A 5638-nucleotide genomic window follows, 5' to 3' on the forward strand; every position below is an offset into this window, starting at 1 on the left:
TTTGGTGCCGTCGTTCGATGCTGAGGGACGTCGCACGTGTCTTCGTCGACGGTGATGGGGAAAGCCGAAGAGATGTTTCGTGCGACTGTTCGTAGGTCCCTGTCCGGACTCATAGTCATCATACCGGACGCACCATTCCCCGATCCATTCCCTCCCCACCTCACCTCCCCATCTCCTCCTCGCCGCCCTCCTCTCCCGTCACGGATCGTCGATGGTCGGTCCAAGAGGGTAGAAAAAATAGAAGAAAAACAAAAGGGAGAACACAATTGTATGAGCTTGGTTTCTATTGGTGGAAACGTTTGTGCCACGGATCGATGACGTGGCGCATATCCATCCATCTATCCATCTAGCTGTCCACCCCACAACCATCCATCCATCCATCTAGAGAAAAGGAGAAAAAAAGAAAAAGAAAAAAGAGCCCACCCAACCCCTACCTCGCTCTCTCCCCACGAACCTCTCTGTCTCTCGCGACTCCTCTCTCCCCCACAAACCCCTCTCCCTCGCCGCCGCCACCACCCACGCCGGCCGGTTCCGGCGAGCTCCGGCGGCGCGCAGCACGCCCCCGAGCTCCCCTAGGTCCGCTCCACCTTCCCCTCCATCCAGAATCGGCGCTCCCGTCCTCCACCGACCCCGTGGCTAGCTAGGGTTTCGACCACCACCCCTAACATCCCCGGGATCAGCCAGATTCGGCGACGGCGAGGCCAGAGCTCGACGGATCCGTTACGGGCGTGGCGCAGGTACGTCCTTCCCCTCTTTCCTCGCCCGGATCCACCCTCCCCACCTCACCTTCTCCTTTCCTTCCCTTGCTACAGGTCACCTTGGTGCGGTCTGGACGGCGGCGACGGCAGGAGGGCGTCGTCCTTCCTACTCTAGGAGGCGGAGGACGAGGGGCACACCTAGCTGGCGGCCCTGTCCTGCTCGAGGAGGCGGGGGTTGCCGAGCTCAAGCACGGCCACAACGACCCACCTCGGCATGTAGCACCTCCATCTCCTCCGCCTCCTTCCTCTGCTCACTACTGCTGCTGCTAAGTAGAGGAATATGTGATGCACTGCACCACACGAAGCTGGCTATATCCTTCACCGGTAGCTAGTTTGATCTATCCTGACGGACAAGCTAACATACATAGTAGTAGTTGCTTTTTTATCATTCCCCCACCGGCCAGAGCACAACGTACACACACACAGAGGAAATCTCTAGTTAGCTTTCTTTTAGTTTGTCCTCTAATTTGTGATTGGCCATAGGCTCGCGACAATCTCTTTTTTTCTTTGTTGATGCTTACGATCAATTCCATAATTTACCAGTGTATAAGTATATAGCCCCTAGCCATGTCTACTTCCAGTCCTACTCGGACACACATATTCACATGTATTTTGCACATACGCGTGAAATCACGTTCAAGGGAACTTTAGCACTACTTTACAATGTACATGAAGAATCGGTTTACTCCAATTGACAAGTAAAGTACAGTGGCCTAGTTGGATCCTGTGACAAATTCACATCCTAGGCTTGATTCCTGGCCGAGGCAGCTTTTACTTCAATTGACTGCATGATTAAAGTATAGATATAGATAGTATATTTGTACTGGTATGATGAACAAGAGCTTCCAGTTAATTACATAATATTGGTGATGTAGTTTTACTTGCTGTGTATGCTTGCTTAGTTGTCCATCGGGCCGCTCTCTTGTATCGTTTGAGTGCGCCAATTAGTTCGGCCAGCCTCTATGATTTATTATGTAGCTTCTGGAGTGCTTCTATCTATATTTGTGAAAAATTCGACCCAACAAAAAAAATGTTAATCAGTCCGCTCTCTCAAAGTTGAGTTTAGGCTGCTGCATATGAACGATTTTTTTCTTAGTTTGGGTGCTAGGTACTGATAGAGTTGGTGTATCCATAGATAGCATACACTTGCGCACTTTTTTGAGTTCTTCTGTTGCGAATGAGAACAACCATCATGGACCTCCTCTGTTTCCAAGCAGCTTGCTTCACCATGTATGATTTATGCAGCATATACATCTTGCTCCTCTTTTATCAGTAGCAATGGAAGTTGATGAAATTTAAGTGTCATGTTGTTCTAGAGATGCAGGGAGGGAGGGACGTCCATGGATTGGACTGGAAGGATTAGATGCAAACCAATGCACATGAGGAGGAGAGATGCAAGCCAGGCCATGACCTAAAGGTCCCTGCCGTGAACCCCTTCCCGTGTATAATCATGCTCAACAAATACTTGATATGATTTTGGTTAATCTTCAATTCAGCCCAGCTAGCTGTTGTAGTACTTGCTTGTCTCCTTCCAAATGTTGCCCTAGTCCGTTGAGTTTCTTATTGCTCCAGGTAGTACTGTTATTTTTCTGCTCTGCGATTTGGTTTGCATGGTTCCAGGCTCCCAGTCTACCGCTTTTGTTGCTGTGATGTCGAACTCTGTTTTATTTATTATGACAAGTTGCAAAATTAGTAGTGGGAAGTAAACTTTTGTTAACTTGTTGGCTGAACGAATGGAACTACTGTTATATTTGATTTCTTGCTCAACTAGTGCTGCAATGATGGAACCGATGATTGTGCATGATGCATCCATCCATTCTATCGGAGAGGTTGTGTTTTTTTCTTCTTGTGCTAAGATTGCTAGCATCACATATCCTATGCTTTTGTTTCTCCAGTAGAGCCTTGTGAGATTGATGTGTCTGCCACCGTCCTCGAATGGTTGTTCAATAATAATGGTCCTAGCTAATTACTAGTATGCGCTGCTGCTAAAACAACTTGCTCCTTGTTTGATTTCAAGGATGTTGTTGCTGCTAAAGTAGCAACAACAACGACAACAACCATGCTTTGGTTCCCCAAAATTCAGATTGCACTTGCATCTCTACATACACACACATATGAATATGCACCTCGGTTGGGTTCAGTTTGCATATTTACATTTGCTTTAACTTTGACTGAAACTATCTTGGTGACAATTGCATCAATGGTGTGTTCTGCCCTTGTAGATGTCCTTGGAGAAGATGGCCATTGGAGTGTAGGGGAGAAACAACCTTGTCCTGCTCGAGGAGGAGGAGGAGGAGGACCACCCGAGCTCGACGACGATACGGCAACAGGTAGCACTCGCCTCTCTCCCAAGGTGAAGGTCTGATCTGCCTGTTTAGATGGTCTGCTCTCGTCTTATGCATGTGAGGGGAGACGAAAGCCATTGGACTGAATTATATTTGCATGTGAGGGGAGTGATCCTTTTGGTAGATGCAGAGTATAGATTCACAAAATTCACCACATTGAGGTACCACTTGCATCTTTTGTATGTACACATGAAAAAGCACGACGGTTTGCTTCGGTTTGTATGTGTCCAATTGTTTTTTACTTTTGACTGAAACTATCTATCTTGGTGGCACTTGCATCTCTTGTACATACATACATATGAATCAGCACCACACTTTTCTTCAGTTTGTATGTGTCAATTTTTTTGGTTGAACTTTGACTGAAACCAACTGGATGGCACCTCAATCTGTACATACACATGAATCAGCACCACCCTTGGTTCAGTTTTGTATGTGTCCATTTGTTTTTACTTTGACTAAAGCCAACTTGATGACACTTGCATCTTCTGTATATACATATATACATATGAATCAGCACCACTCTTTTTCTCTTTGAAGCTTGCCTTGAACAACAACTGATGCTTGATAGATACAACTGAAACTGGAGCATCTCTGTACTGTATGTATTAGTAGTATTGTTCGGTTCAAGCACCAACATGACAAGTTATCTTCAGCAAAAGCAATAATTTTCTGCCTTTTTAGTTTGATGCCCTGTTCTAGGCGATTTTCTTTTGGTAAATTCAATGTATAGATTACATATTCATCCTCATATGTAGGATCTTTGGTTTGTTGTACTGACTGTATGCCACCTCCATCGTTGCAGCCTTGTCTCCCCCACCACCGCCCCTTGGCCTCCTATAATGTTGTGGATTCTTAGAATGGAAATGTTATGTACATAAAAAATATACTATGTTCTGTGGTTGCAAATCCATGGCTGTTGAATCATGTCTGTATAAGCATTTGTAAATAGCTAGCCTTGTTGGCTAATCTTTTTTTTTGGTTCTGGTCAGCAAGTATGCCGACGGCAATGCTGTAGGCATAGATGGCTGTCGTGACACCAGGGGCGCGCCACGTGGCAGGGCTATGCCTACGGCAAAGCCGTCGGCATAAATCTATGCCTACGGCTTTGCTGTAGGCATAGCTCTGCCGCCAGGAGGAACCGGGGGATGACACGTGGCACGGCTATGCCTATGGCAAAGCCGTCGGCCTAGGTTCCATCTATGCCTACGGCTTTGCCGTAGGGATAGCCCTGCCACCAGGAGGCACCAGGGAGTGCCACGTGCCAGAGGTATGCCGACGGCTTGGCCGTCGGCATAGATTTCCACCTATGCTGACGGCCAAGCCGTCGGCATACCTCTGCCACGTGGCTTCCCATGAATCGTCAGCGCTTTTGATGGCGCTGTCCGTTGCCGTCAGGCGAAAAACACTGCCGACGGCTAAACTACGTCGAAGGCTGACGCCCGGCCGTCGGCATAGGCCCCTATGCCGACGGCTATACTACGCCGACGGTCTGACAAGACTATGCTGACGTGATCTACGCCGACGGTCCTATGCCGATGGCAACCGTAGGCATAGATCTATGTTGACGGCAGAGGACCTATGCCGACGGCCCTGGGCCGTAGGCATAGGCCGCGAGTCTGGTAGTGATTGGTCGAAGAAGACTGCATGTATGTGGTGGTAGCGGAGGCGCCAGGTGTCACCAGTTCGAGGCGACCAATCAGACTAGCCACAGTGAGTAGTAACTTAGACTAGTAACATGCATATGTTACTAGTCTATGTTACTATGGTATCATGCAACACTTCATTCATTAGGTTATAGACTCATCTTGCCTTAGTATGTGTGATGTTACTCATAGTACTAGTAACTAGCTAGTATGTTACTACATGTCTCTCTTTCTTCATTAATTCCTTGCCACATCATCTATTTTATCTAGATATGTGTGATGTTACCACATATATTACTTCCACTGCAAGTAGTCTCAACGCTCGATCGACGTTCGCCTGGGAGTCGTTGAGCGATGGCTCACATGTTGATGTAGATAGGATCGCGAGGTGGCGAACCGCGCGTGGGTTGACCCTTTCGTCACGGTCCGAGGCCCGGACCCTTTCTCCGATGATGCTTGGGTAAAAGCGTCGCCCAATGCACGGGCATGCAACAGGTCGACACGGGCATATGCAAACAAAACCGGCCAGCCAAAACGTGCACAATGTTAGTTTTAATCTTGATGTATGTATATGCATATTTAGTTTGCTTTCATCATGCATGTAGGATAGGTTAGAGAGTAGCTAGTCCAGTCAAGCTTCAGCGAAGATGTGTGGAGAAGGCGAGATGCCAGGGTGCCGTGTGATACGGCGAGTACAGTGAGATGCTGCAAAGCTGCGCGAGGCAGCACGGTCGTGTGATGCGGCAAGTACATGAGAGGCTGGAGCCTGACCGGCTAGACGAGGTGGTTAGAGCTGAGAGATTCACAGAGTTTGTTAGTTGCTTGGCCGAGTCGTGGCTGTTGGAGCGATTCCAGGACTGGATAGGGCTGGTAGTGCGTGTATTAGTGCCTG

At 48.0% G+C, this 5638-nt stretch overlaps 1 long non-coding RNA gene across 5 annotated transcripts; it reads left to right on the forward strand.

Annotated features, from left to right (window-relative positions):
* Positions 1–423: 423 nt before the first annotated feature.
* LOC123097896 (uncharacterized) lies at positions 424–4161 on the forward strand. 5 transcript variants are annotated; one of them, XR_006447541.1, is made up of 5 exons: positions 424–737; positions 813–974; positions 2075–2175; positions 2981–3111; positions 3906–4161. It is a non-coding gene; the product is annotated as an uncharacterized lncRNA (long non-coding RNA). The 5 variants fall into 5 exon arrangements; XR_006447539.1 differs by having other exon boundaries at positions 2981–3088; positions 3906–4159; XR_006447538.1 differs by lacking the exon at positions 3906–4161 and having other exon boundaries at positions 2981–3850.
* Positions 4162–5638: the final 1477 nt, after the last annotated feature.

This window comes from Triticum aestivum, chromosome 4D (genome assembly GCF_018294505.1).
Source record: "Triticum aestivum cultivar Chinese Spring chromosome 4D, IWGSC CS RefSeq v2.1, whole genome shotgun sequence".
Lineage (NCBI taxonomy): Eukaryota > Viridiplantae > Streptophyta > Magnoliopsida > Poales > Poaceae > Triticum > Triticum aestivum.